Here is a 13,948-nt window from a genome sequence, read left to right on the forward strand (position 1 = left end):
GGACATTCAAAAAACTGTGATATACCAAAAAACTGAATTTTTTTGGCACCATGCATTTTCCATGAACTTTTGGAAGACCTCTTATGTGCATGGATTTCAAGATTATTAGAACCAATAAAAACTTATCTTTTAACTGTGTTTTCCAAAAACTTTCTGAACTACCTTCCTGTAATACATTTATTACTAACTATGGTCACCATGCAGTGCAAGAGATCACTAAACTTATTCTTCTAGTGTTAACTTTGTGCCTTCATTGACTTTGTACCCTTTGATACACATCTTCTCTTTCTCTGTTTCTTCCCCTCCCTCTTAGACCCTGGTAACTGCCTTTCTACTCTCAGTTTCTTTAAGAGATTCTGCGGGTAGATGACAGCATCCAGCATTTGCTTCTCTGTGCCTGGTTTATTTCACTTAGCATAAGGTGCTCCAGTTCCATCCGTGTTGTTATGAATGACAAAATAAGCTGTTGAGGTGATGGATATGTAAATTAAATTAACTGAATCTTTCTCTTTGTAAAAAAAAAAAATTGTTTATTTATTTGAAAGGCAGAGTTACAGAGAGAGAGAAGGAGAGAGAAACAGCCTCCATCTACTGATTAACTCACCAATTGGCTGCAAAGGCTAGGACTGAGCCAGGTTGAAGCCAGGAACCAGGGGCCAAGAGATTCATCGGGTTTCCCACATGGGTAGCAGGGGCCGAAGCACTTGGGCCATCTTTTGCTGCTTTTCCAGGCCATTAGCAGAGACTTGGATTGGAAGTGGAGCAGTCAGGACTCTAACTGGAGACCATATTGGATGCTGGCACTGCAGGAGGCAATGGCTTAACTGGCGGTGCCACAGTGCTGGCCCATGAATCTTTCTACACAGAGATCAAATATCACATAGTACTCCATAAATATATATAATAATTGCTTCTCAAAAAAAGAAGCTACAATGACAATGGCTAAGTGGCATATAGGGTAATGAAATTCCTGAGTAAGTAAAGAGAAGGAAAACTTGAATTATTTTTGTTGCTGTTGGCTAATTTTAGCTTATTTATTTGGGAGGGCCAGAGACAGAGAGAGAAAGAGAGAGAAAAAGAGAGACAGACACAGAGAGGGAGAAAGCTCCTGTCCACTGGCTCACTTGCCAAATACAATAGGTGGAATTGTGCCTGGCCAAAACTGAGAGCCAGGATTGCAATCCAGGTTTCCTACATGGGTGACAGAAACCCAGTTTCTTGAGCCATCATCTCTGCTTCCCACAGTCTGTATTAGCAGAACGGTAGAGTGAAGACTGAAGCCAAGAGTTCAACCTAGGCACTCTGATGTGGTACATGGGCTTCTTAACAGCTAGGCCAAATGCCTGCCCCAGGAAAACTTAAATTTTAGAAGACAGGTTTCCTGCTCTGAAAATTTGCCTAGAGCTACCCTAAGTGCCCCTAAACAGTAGCCAGTCACAGCAGGCAACTATTGATATTATAGCTTGCTTCTCCTTTAATCTTCCCTAGCCTTTCCAGACCCTCTGTTCATTAGCAGCTCCCTAGAGGTACCCTGTCTGCTCACCTGTCAAGGCCACTTTTGGAGACTGAAAAGGATTTGCAGGCAGTGGCAGCTGGAAACCTTATTCAGTGAGTCAGCGAGGATGCATTGTTCATCCCTGACCTCCTCTTGAGCCTTTTTTTTTTATTATTATTATTTTTAATTGCATTAGGAAGCCAAGTTCAAGGTAGAAAGACAGGCTTTGGAGTCAGATGGTTGGATGATCAGAGTTCTAGCCTCTCCTCCATCAGCTACTAAATATATCAATATATTTAAAGCAGTTTAAAGGTCTAAATGCTAATTCCACTTAATCACATTGTGCCTAATGTTATGAATGGTTCTGTTGGTGAATTCCTTGGGAAGATACACTAAAAATAAGGTCTTGCAGTTTTCTGCTGTGACTCTTAACTTCCCAGAGAAGTTGGATTCAAATTTAAAATTATACATTTTGGCTGAATTAGAAAGTTCCCATAATAGTAAAGTTCTAGCAGTTATTACTAGATATATGGGATGAGTTGATTTGTGTGGTGTCATAACAACTCTCCTTCTGTCTGCTGAATAATCCCTAAATGGCACAAGCAGAATGGCCACAAGGGTGGGCATTAGTACAGCAGTTAAGATACTGTAGGATTCCTGCATCCCATATTGTAGTACTTGGTTTCAAGTCCCATCTGCTCTTGATTTCAGCTTCCTGTTATTATACATCCTGGAAGGATGATGGCTCAAGTATTTGAGTGTTTGTAACCCATGTGAGAGACCCAGATTGATTTCCAGGCCCATGACTTTGGTCCAGTACACACTAGCTATTGCAGGTATTTAGAGCATGAATCAGTGGTTGGAAGATGTCTCTCTCTGTCTTTCAAATAAAATAATAAATGTGGGCACAGATTCTTAGATACTATTTCCATTGTTAGGAGGGTTCTATCTATCCCCTCCTTGAATCTGGTATGGTTTGCAAAATCTTGGACCAACAGTATATAGAAAAGTGCAAATATTTAAGTTGCAAGTGTTTAAAAAGAGGGTTGGAAGCTTCTCCTCTGCTTTATTGGAGACCAGTTACCCTAGGAAGGCATTCTGCTTTGAGACCACCACCATGCTATATGAAGCCTGAGACAGGTGAATAAACTCTAGAGAATAGAATGCATGTGTGTGTAGGGAGGATGGTGGGGAAAGAATATGAGCTGTCAGTATATAGTAGAGAAGGCCATTCTTCTTACCCCAATTTTCCAGATAAAGGGTTCTCCATATAAAATGTTATAACTGAGGGCTGGTGCTGCGGTTCAATAGGCTAATCCTCCACCTGCGGCGCCGGCACACCGGGTTCCAGTCCCGGTCGGGGTGCCGGATTCTGTCCCGGTTGCCCCTCTTCCAGGCCAGCTCTCTGCTGTGGCCAGGGAGTGCAGTGGAGGATGGCCCAAGTCCTTGGGCCCTGTACCCTCATGGGAGACCAGGAGAAGCACCTGTCTCCTGGCTTCAGATCAGCGCAGTGTGCTGGCCTCAGCGGCCATTGGAGGGTGAACCAACGGCAAAGGAAGACCTTTCTTTCTGTCTCTCTCTCTCTCTCTCACTGTCCACTCTGCCTGTCAAAAAAAATGTTATAACTGAGAAGACTGACTCAGGGGAGAAACTTCAATAAGGAAGTTATGAGATCTGCAAATAGTACAGAGACTCCAAAGTCCAGTATGGAGAGAGAAGAAAAAGGCACAACACCATTGCCATCATCTACTACTTCATCCCCAGTTTTCCTGCCAACCTTCTGGTAGGAAGTAAGCAGAAAATACCTTGACCTTCCCCACTGCCACAGATAGCAGGCAGGTGGCTCTAACTATAGGGGAAATTGACAGTCCTCTTTATTTTAAATCAAATCTGCAGGACTGACTGGGACCACATGACTAGTTTGCTTCAAGCAAGGAATCCATACTGCCTCCCTCCATTCCCAAAGCACCAGATATGAGAATCTGCTGTACTCCACTTGTTTTAGGGGGAAACAAGCAGCTCTTGGGGTACCAGAAGCCCAAAGAAACAGAAGGGCACTTTCCAGGGTAGAGAGAAGGCTCCCATGAATTCTGCAGCCTCAGAAGTTCAGGTCACGGGCCTTCGAGCTACACTTACATACACTGTGTGATATAGGAAAATTCCCCTTAAATAAGTTGCATTCAACTGTGGAATCCAGAGGATACTACCTGTATTCTCTGCTTCAGACTTGTGACTTCCAATCCACATCCCCCAGCACTCCTGGCGCTCACACTCTGAGTCCTGGGTAAGGATTCACTGTATCCTGAAGCTCTAGGACTGTGACTTCAGTGTAATATTCTTCAGAATCATCAGGACATATGTTGCAGGATCTAGACTAAAGCCTAACTGATTCTAGTGCTCTAGACCCACTCTTGTAATCCTCTACATAATTTATATTCAGCCTGTGGGACTGGAGCAATGTCCCCTTAACATTTCCCAGTGCTAGGATTTGGGATCTTGGTGTTATAAGTCCTAGCACTAGTAATTCCCATTCAGCAGGACCTGCCTGCATTAGACAGTCTGGGAGCCTCAGCTACTGGTGGCATAAGCCTCAATATCAGTCAGATTTACCTAATGGAACAATGGTTCATCCCCCTCTATATCCCACAGCATCAGAAATGTGGCAATAGCCATTAAAATATCTAGTAGGTTGATACTCAACTCTTTGGATAATGAAAACACACATCTTTGGAAGCTCTTACCCTCTTCAAAATTGTACTGCTGAAGATTAGACAAATGTGGGACTTGCAGAAACTGCTCATACTGATTACTGCTGACACTGATTACTGTTTAAGAAATAACTCAGAGATTGCATTTTTGGGCTCATCTAGAACCAAAAACAAAGCAACTATACATGTGACACTTCACATTCCATCTAAACAATAAAGTCTCTTCCAACAAAACCTACTCCTTAAAAAAGGAACTATATCAGATTTATAGACATCAATGTAGGAACATAGGAAATTCAAAGAAGCAAGGAATTATGACACCTAGAAAAAAACACAGTAGTTCTCCAGAAATAGATCATGATCTGAAGGAAATGTATGAAATACCTCAAAAATAATTAAAGATAATTATCCTAAGGAAATTCATTGAGTTGCAAGAGAATGCAGATAGACATGAGGAAAATAATAGATGACACAAATGAGAAAGTCAATAAATTCAATAAAGAGAAATAATTAAAAAGAACCAATAGAAATTTTAGAGCTGACTCTGCTATGGCCAGGGAGTGCAGTGGAGGATGGCCCAAACGCTTGGGCCCTGCACCCCATGGGAGACCAGGAAAAGCACCTGGCTCCTGGCTCCTGCCATCGGATCAGCGCAGTGCGCCGGCCGCAGTGCATCAGCCGCGGCAGACATTGGAGGGTGAACCAACGGCAAAGGAAGACCTTTCTCTCTGTCTCTCTCTCTCACTGTCCACTCTGCCTGTCAAAAAAAAAAAAAAAAAAAAAAAAGAAAGAAAGAAATTTTAGAGCTGAAAACTTCAATCAATGAAATAAAAATACTATTGAGAGCTTCAACAATGGGATGGACCAAGTGGAGGGATGAATTTCTGATCTGAAGGACAAGTCTTTTGAAATAATTCAGTCAGACAAAAATAAAGAGAAAAATTTTAAAGAATGAAGAGAGCCTATACAACATATGGGATACTTTCGCGTGAAGAAATATTTATATTATGATACGTGAAGCAAAAGAGAAGGAAAAAAACATTAGCAACCTCAAAGGTCTTGAAAGATATAAGCACAACAAGAGATAACCTCAAAGGATACCAATAAAAAGACCCTTTACAAGGCATATTATAGTCAAATTGTTTAAAATTGAGGACAAAAAAATCTTAAAACAGTGAGAGAAAAATCCCAAGTTATATATAAAGGAAAAATACTAAGACCAGCAGTGGGCTTCTCACCATCAATCATACAAGCCAGAGAGAATGAAATGGTATATTCAAGATCTGGAAAGAAAAAAATTTTCAACCAAGAATATTATATCAAGCAAAACTGCTATCTTTTAAAAGTGAAGGGGAGTTAATGTGCTTTCAAGATAATCAATAACCAAGAGAATGCTTTACCACCAGACCAGCCTTGCAAGAAATTATGAAGGGAGTCCTACATCATGAGAACACATGGCAGTACCAAATTTACTAACAGAGAAGATACAATCAATAACCAACCAAAAAATTACATAAGTTAGTTCTTATCACTCAGTATTAACTTTGATTGTAAATGAACTATATTCCTCAGTCAAAAGATATAGGTTGATTGAATGAATAAAAAACAAGACCAAATTATATATTGCCTGCAAGAAATACTGTTCACAGGTAAAGATATGCATAGATTGAAAGTGAAGGGCTGGGAAAAGATATATTACACAAATGGAAAAAAAATAAACAAGGGTAACTAGAATAACACCAGGTAAGACAGACTTCAAATAAATATATTTATTTGAATATATTATAAATATATATTATAAATATATAAATATATAAATATAATATTTATTATACATATATATTAAATATAAAATAGGTAATGAATGATATTATATTTTGGTAAAAAGATTGATTTATCAAGAAGATATAACAATCATAAATATCTATACATACCCAATATAAGACCTCCCAGATATACACATCAAACATTATTAAGCCTGTAATGAGAGATAGACTCCAATAAGTAGAGGGACTTCAACACCCCACTGTCATCAATGGAAAAGCCATCTGGATAGAAAATCAACAACGATATATCAGAGTTGAAGCGTATTCATTAGCAAATGGACCTAACAGACACTTGAACATTTCACTGGACAACTATATAATCCACATTCTTCTCATCAACACAGAGAACATTTTGTAGGATGGACCACATATTAGGCCACAAATTAAGTGTCAGTAAATTTTAAAACATGGAAATTAAGCCATGTACCTTCTCTGACAACAAAGGAATAAAAATAGAATTCAATGAGAAAAACAGGACATTTATAAGTACATAGAAATTTAACAAGATGTTACTGAATGATTAATGGATAATTGAAGAAATTTAAAAGGCAATAAAAAACTTTCTTGAAACAAATGAAAGTGTGAGCACAACATATCAAAGCCTGTGGGATACAGCAAAAGCAGTATTAAGAGTGAAGTTTATAATGTTGAGCACTTACATTAAAATAAAAAAGATCTCAGACAAGCCATCTAATGATACAACTCAAGGACTAAGAGAAAGACGAAGAAAACCAAACTCCAGATTAGCAGGAGACAAGAAATAATAAGAACTAGATCAAAAATAAGTTGAAATTAAAAGAAAATACAAAAAGTCAATAAAACAAAAGTTAGTTTTTAAAGAACATCAGCAAAACAGAGAAACTTTTAGCCAGAATAAGAAATAAAAATTAGAAAAATTCATGAAAATAAAATTAGAAATTAAAAGGGAGACATTACAACTGATGCCACATAAATTCAAGGGCTACTATGCACAACTACATGACAACAAATTGGAAAAACTCAAAGAACTGGAGAAATCCCTGGATACATATAACCTACTAAGATTAAATCAAGAAGATCCAGAAAATTTAAACAGATCCACATCAAATAATGAAATTAAAGCAGTAATTAGGAAACTTTCATTAAAGAAAAGTCCAGGACCTAATGATTTTACTACTGAATTCTACAAAATATTTAAAGAGGAGCTAACTCCAATACTTTTCATACTATCTGAAACATTTTTAGGAGGTCAGCATTGCTCTGATATCAAAACCAAATACAGACACAACACAAAAGAAAAACTACAAACCAATATCTCTGATCAACCTAGATGCAAAATTTCTCAACAAAATATTAACAATCTAATACTGCATCAAAAAGATCAGACATCTGATCAAGTAGGTTTTATCTTAGAGATGCTGATGTGGTTCAACATTTGAAAATCAATAAATGTCATAAATCACATCAACAGAATGAAGAACAAAAATCATCTGGTCATCTCAATAGATGCAGAGAAAGCATTTCATAAGATTGAGCATCCCTTCATGATACAAATTCTCCACAAATTAGGTATAGAAGGAGCATACCCCAAAATAATAAAGGTTATAAGTGACAAACCAAGAGCCAATATCATACTGAACAGGAAGAGCTTCGAATGTTTCCCTTCAGATCTGGAGCAAGACTAGGATTCCATTTTCACCACTCTTATTCAATGTAGTAATGGAAGTATTAGCAAGAGCAGCTAGGGAGGAGAAAGAAATGAAGGGCTTTGAAATTACAAAGGAAGAAGTCAAAATATCCATTTTTGCAGATGACATGTTGTAGTACATGGAAAACCCTTAACACTTCACTAAAAAGCCTTTCCAACCGATAAACTGATTCAGGAACGTCATAAGATACAACCTCAACGTACAAAAAACAGTAGCATTTTTATACACCTATAATGATCTCCCTGAAGGAGAACTCAAGAAAGAAATCCCATTCATAATAACTTTCAGAAAATCAGATATTTAGGAATAAATTTAACCAAACAAGTAAAAAATAACTCTGGCTCAGCACTGGCTATTGTATCCATCTGGAGAATGAACCAGTAGATGGAAGAACTTTCTCTGGCTATCCCTCTTTTTGTAACTCTGACTTTCAAATAAACAAATAACTCTTTAAAAAAGACAAAGACAAATACATATACTACTTAAACCAATCTGCAGATTCAGTGCAATCCCTATGAAAATACTAATGTCATTCATTACAGAATCAGCAAAAACAATCCCAAAATTCATATGGAATCACAAAAGATCCAGAGTAGCCAAAACAATACTGAGAGGGAAAAAAGCAAGCTGGAGGCATCGTGATACTACAAAGTTATAGTAATTAAAAGAGCATGGTATTGACATAAAAACCAGTGTATAGATCAATAGAACAGAAAAGAGAGACTAGAAGTTAATCCACAAACATAGCCAACTGATTTTTGACAATGGTGAGAAGAACAGCCACTAAAGAAAGGATAGACTATTCAAATAAAGGTACATGTAGCAAAATGAAACTAGATCCCTATTCCCACCATATACAAAAATAAACTGGAGATGCATCAATGACCTAAACTGAAAAACTGAGACTGAAATTGGTAGAAGAAAATGCAGGTGAAATACTTTAATACCTTCATGTAGGCGATGACTTCTTGGATCACACCCACAAAGCACAGGCACCAAAACAAAGCTAGACAAATGGAATTATATCAAACCCAGAAACTTCTACATAGCAAAGGAAATGCTCCATAGAGTGAAGAGATATCCAACAGAAAGAAAATATTATAAGCTATTTAACTGACATAGAATTAGTATTCAGAATATATCAGCAACACAGAAATCCCAACAATAAAAAAAATCCAGTTAAGAAATCGGCAAAGACCCTGAATAGACATTTCTGAAATAAATACAGATGGCCAAGAAATATATGAAAAAATTTTCAATATCACCAGTCACCAGGGAAATGCAAATCAAAACCAAAATGAGATATCACGTCTCACCCCTGTCAGAATGGCTATTATCAAAAAGAGAGAGAGTAACAAATGCGGACAAGGGTGTGGAGAAAGTGGGACTCTTATACCCTGTTGGAGGGAATGTAAATCAGTGCAACCACTGAGGAAAACTGTGTGATTTTTTAAAAAATGGAACTATATGATCCAGCACTCCCACTTGGGTTATAATAACCCAAAAAACATGAATTTACTGTATCAAAAGGAACCTGCATTATCATGTTTATTAGCAGAATTGTTCACTAAATGTGGAATCAACCAAGTGTCCATCATCTGATGAATGCATTTAGAAATTGTGGTATATATACACAATGGAAAGTTATAAAAATAATGAAATCATGCTATTTGCAGCAAAGTGGATAGATGGAGGATATCGTGTTGGGTGAAATAAGCCAGGCCCTGAGAGCCAAATGAAACATGTTCTTCCTTATATGTGAGAACTAAAATTAAAAAAAAAAAATCTGATGACAGAATGTTGATTACTAAAGCCTGGGAAAGGTGAGAGGGATAAAAGGAGTTTGGAAAAAATATAGGGGAAGCTGGGTGTTATTCATTACTTGTGACAAATACACTAGTATGAGACATTAACTTGGGAAATGGAGTAAGAGGTATATGGGAACTATTACTACCTCATAGTTTTTGTTTTGTAAACTTAAAAAATTTTTAGAAACAAAGTGTTAAAAGAATATGGTAGAGAGGGTATCTGAAAGTGGATCCGCCACCTGTGTGGACTTGAGACCAACAGCCCAGCCAAGTTCATTCTGAATTCCTGACCCAAAAAATTGTGAGCAAAATTAATTGGTTGTTTTGAGCCAGTAAGTTTTGGGGATAGTTTATTTTACAGTAATAGAGAACCAGATGAGTTGGTTTTCTGAAGCTAACATTGGTAAAAATTTTTTCAACTTAGGTTTTTTTTTTTTTTTCAGTCCTTAGCTTCCTGTAATGGTTATTCCAGTTGAGCTAAAAGAATATTGAATTGCTTCATATTCTGGCCAAAGCAGACCATGGGTCAACGTGTTCTCAGTGATCTGGGGTAGTGGCAAGGAGATTGGAGCAGCTGCAGAACCTGGGAAGAATATCAGCAGGAGGAGTGATGAATACTGGAACTGAGAAATGCTTTGTTTGGAAGTGTCTGTAGACTTCAGTGACTGCCGTGTACTCTGTGGCTACCACACTTAGGCATCCTAGTGCTTGAGTTGTGTGGGATTTTTTTTTATAAATCTTTTTTTGTTTTTTTTTTTTTTATTTTATTTTTTGACAGGCAGAGTGGACAGAGAGAGATGGGATTTGATCAAAAGTATTTTGTTTACTCTAATTCACTTCTTCTTCATTCTCCATCCATCAGCTGTTGCATGCCCAAGTAGTAAAGCACAATCTTTGTGTAATGCTGTTTCTTTTGCTAAAAAGTATTTTTTTTTCACTCTCTCTCTCTCTCTCTCTCTCTCTCTTTTTAAAGCCCTACCAGCTCTTACCTATCAGGTGAGGCAGCTCTGGGACAACTCCAGGCTTACCTGGGTTTTCTACTTTTTCGGCGCCCCCACAGCAACCTGACTTCACCACCATCATTTAAAATACTACATTGAGTCATCTGTCAATGTTTTGGTCACTTCCAGGAATGGTGATCTTCCCAAAGGGCACGAAAATGTTACTATTCATTTCAGTACCTAGCAAGTGTATAGAAAAGGAACTTGAAACAGAGCTGCTCAAGGAGTGCATGAGCCGTCATCATCTTGACATCGAACATTTCTTTTATGTCAAAAATGGGTTGAGACTCTGGGGGACGTGCCTTTCGAAGAGCAGGTCAGTTTTAAAAATTTACTACAGAGGGGCCTGCGCTATGGCGCAACAGGTTAAAGCCCCAGCCTGCAGCGTACCAGTTCACATCCAGGTACCAGTTCAAGTTCCCACTGCTATACTTCCAATCCTGCTATTGCATCTGTGAAAGCGGAGGAGGATGGAACAAGTCCTTGGGCCCCTGCACCCATGTGGGAGACCCTGAAGAAGCTCCTGGTTCCTGCCTTTGGATCAGCTCAGCTCTGGCCTTTGAGACCGTTTAGGGAGTGAAGCAGTAGATGGAAGTCCTCTCTCTCTGTCTCTACCTCTCTCTGTAACTCTGTTTTTCAAATTTATTACTACAGAAAACTAGTTTTCTTTCCCTCCTCCTTATCCCCTCTCCGTATTTGTGGGGTTGTAGCATGGCACACATCACACTATCTAGAAAAACCACCTAATGCTGTCTCAAATTGGAGCCATCCTTCTCTCTGCATGTTTCTCTTTTCTCTCCCCATTCTTACTTCTCTCTAGTAGGACCAGTTTATCTACTTCTTTATGAAAGATGCAATTAGAAAAAAAAAAAAAATGGTCATTTAAGCCTGCTTTGCCCTTCCAATGAGGTAAAACCACACAGGAATTATCCCTCAGATTCGGATTCAGACTTTGCCACCAGAGACTCTTGGGTCTTCATTTCTTCCACTGTAAAAAAGGCAGAATAATTAAATACCTCCCAGACTAGTTAATGGAATAAATGCCAACCTGAAATTAAATAGTAGGTGTCAAAGCACTTTGCAAAGTGAACTGATATATAAATATTTGGTACATTGTGTTAGTTCAGTTGGTCTCTGTCTATCGCTATCTAATTGTGTAATTGACCTCCCACTATTCACCTACTGTTGTTTCTGACCACAAATCCTTGAAACAATTAAAGTCTGCATGTCAGATTTGTCTTTGAGAATTTCTTAGGCCTGCCACTGTGGCATTAATGGACAGAACCAGAGAGGCGGAAGCAGTGTTTGATGAATGTGCTATAATTGCTCTTTGGTATGACATAGTAATAGGAAAATTCATATAATTGACAATGTAAAGGCCCCTACTGTTAGCAGCTGCTTTAAATTTAATGGAGCTGAGATTGTTAATGGTCTTTTCTTCACAGGGGCCTTTCCTTTGGCAGCCATAGCACTGAGCAAGCATGTCCCATCATCTATGCTTTCCCTCCAGGGCCACAATCCAGTCTTGCAGTGGCAGGATATTATAGAGAATAGTCCATTTGCACTTTTCCTCATGTCTTAATTATTTTGTAGAACCACTGGTGTGTGAGATGTGGCATTCCCTCCCGGTGGGACTTCTCTTTGTGCAGCATGATGTGACAAGAAAGACAGTTCTGGAACTGAACCAGGGATATACCACTTAATAGCTGCAAATCTTGGACAAGTTACTTAACCTCTCTGAGCTGCAGCCTCTTCTAGAAAACCTGAAAATTATAGCCTCCTTGTTGTGTAAAATGGCCAGCACAGGACGTAGGATCTGTTCATTAAATATCAGCCTTCTATTTCTGTCTAGAAAACAAAGCCTCTCAATTTAGCTAAGTCATTTTCTATCAGTTTCTCTGTCTTTGCTCTCTTGTTTGCCATTGTTCTCAATAAAATGACACAAAAGGAATCTGATTGTGTGCTAAATTTCTGAGAGCTATATCCCTTTTCCCTACAAAAGCCACTTTGCTTTACTAAATGGTATTCAACCAACATGGGTCTTACATTATAAAAAAGCAGCAGAATATTTAGCATGAGGAGTCTAATTACTGGAAACTTTAGGACATTCCCATAGGATTAGGTTAATTGGCATAAGGCTGATTCAGGGGTGCAAGTGAAAGGCAGTGTGTGCATAAGGAATTTCATTTAAACACTGATGCATGTATTTAAATGAAAAACATCTATAGAGGTGTGTGTGTGTAAGAGAGAGTGAGTGTGTATGTGTCTAAGAGAAACAGAGGAAGTGGGACAGAGGAATGGCAGGAGAGAGAGAGAGAGAGAGAGAGAGAGAGAGAGAGAGAGAGAGAGGAGAATTCTCCTGGGGTTCAGGCGCCTGCAGGAGGAAACATGCTCAGTGTGGTTTCCTGCTAGGCCCACCCTAATTGTTGCCTCCGGCTGCAGGTAAAGCTTATTCTTTTGTGCCTGTCACCAGCCTTCACCAGGTAAATCACAGCCACAGGTGCTGAGTCAATTCTATCTGCAATCACTCATTTTCTTGTGCAGTAGTTTCATAATTAGTATTAACTGGGAATCATAGCATCTATCAGACAGAGGGACATTTTGATGTGCCCAAATCTGACCAACGGAATATTTATAAATGGCTTCTGTAATGATTCAGGAGGAATGCTGCAGTTTCTTAACCTCTGCCTAAAAGAACTCTGCTGGGAAGGAAATAGGTATATCTGTTGTGTTTAATTCGTGGTTCTCAACTAAGTCTGAACTCCCCTACTAACTCTTTAGTGTGTGTGCTGCTAAAACTAACTACCACTTATAAGTGTTATTGATTTTTTTCACATCTTCCAGTCACGTTTATCAGAATAGTCTGTCATCACACAATCTTCCACTGGAAGATTTTATTTGACATGAAAGCTATTAACAGCTGGCTTTAAGCAGATTGTAACGTACATTTTATATAGCCATCAGAAGCATCTTACTTTCATAAAAATCTTCAAGTTTAGAGAGATATACACATTTTACTCCATGATGGACATTTGTTTTTATTTTTACAATTTTAATAAGACTTTATTATGTAGAAAGCAGTGTTAGGTGGCAACAAAGCTACTATTAAAGAAGATCAAAATATCACCATGCATTAAAGGACAAACAAAAGGAATATGGCTACTTACGTTTGTACAAGCATTTATAAAACAGAGGAAACAGGTACAATCTCTGAGAAATGTCTTTTCCCTGAATTCATGAGCACTCTGTGATATATACATATTTTCTGATGAGTTGATCTTAATCATCTCAGATGAAGACTCTAAATATTTCGAAGAATCATGTAAATTTTCAAATGCTTGTGATGTTGGCAAAATTTAGGGTCTACCGTTTCCTATCATTAGTCACATCCTTTTCTAAAATGCAAATTGTTGCCCACCCTC

The 13,948-nt window shown here is 38.3% G+C and overlaps 1 pseudogene; it reads right to left on the bottom strand.

Annotated features, from left to right (window-relative positions):
• Positions 1-10,605, bottom strand: part of LOC138846179 (52 kDa repressor of the inhibitor of the protein kinase-like) — a 71,540-nt pseudogene extending 60,935 nt beyond the window's left edge.
• Positions 10,606-13,948: the final 3,343 nt, after the last annotated feature.

The sequence above is a fragment of the Oryctolagus cuniculus genome, chromosome 1 (genome assembly GCF_964237555.1).
Source record: "Oryctolagus cuniculus chromosome 1, mOryCun1.1, whole genome shotgun sequence".
Lineage (NCBI taxonomy): Eukaryota > Metazoa > Chordata > Mammalia > Lagomorpha > Leporidae > Oryctolagus > Oryctolagus cuniculus.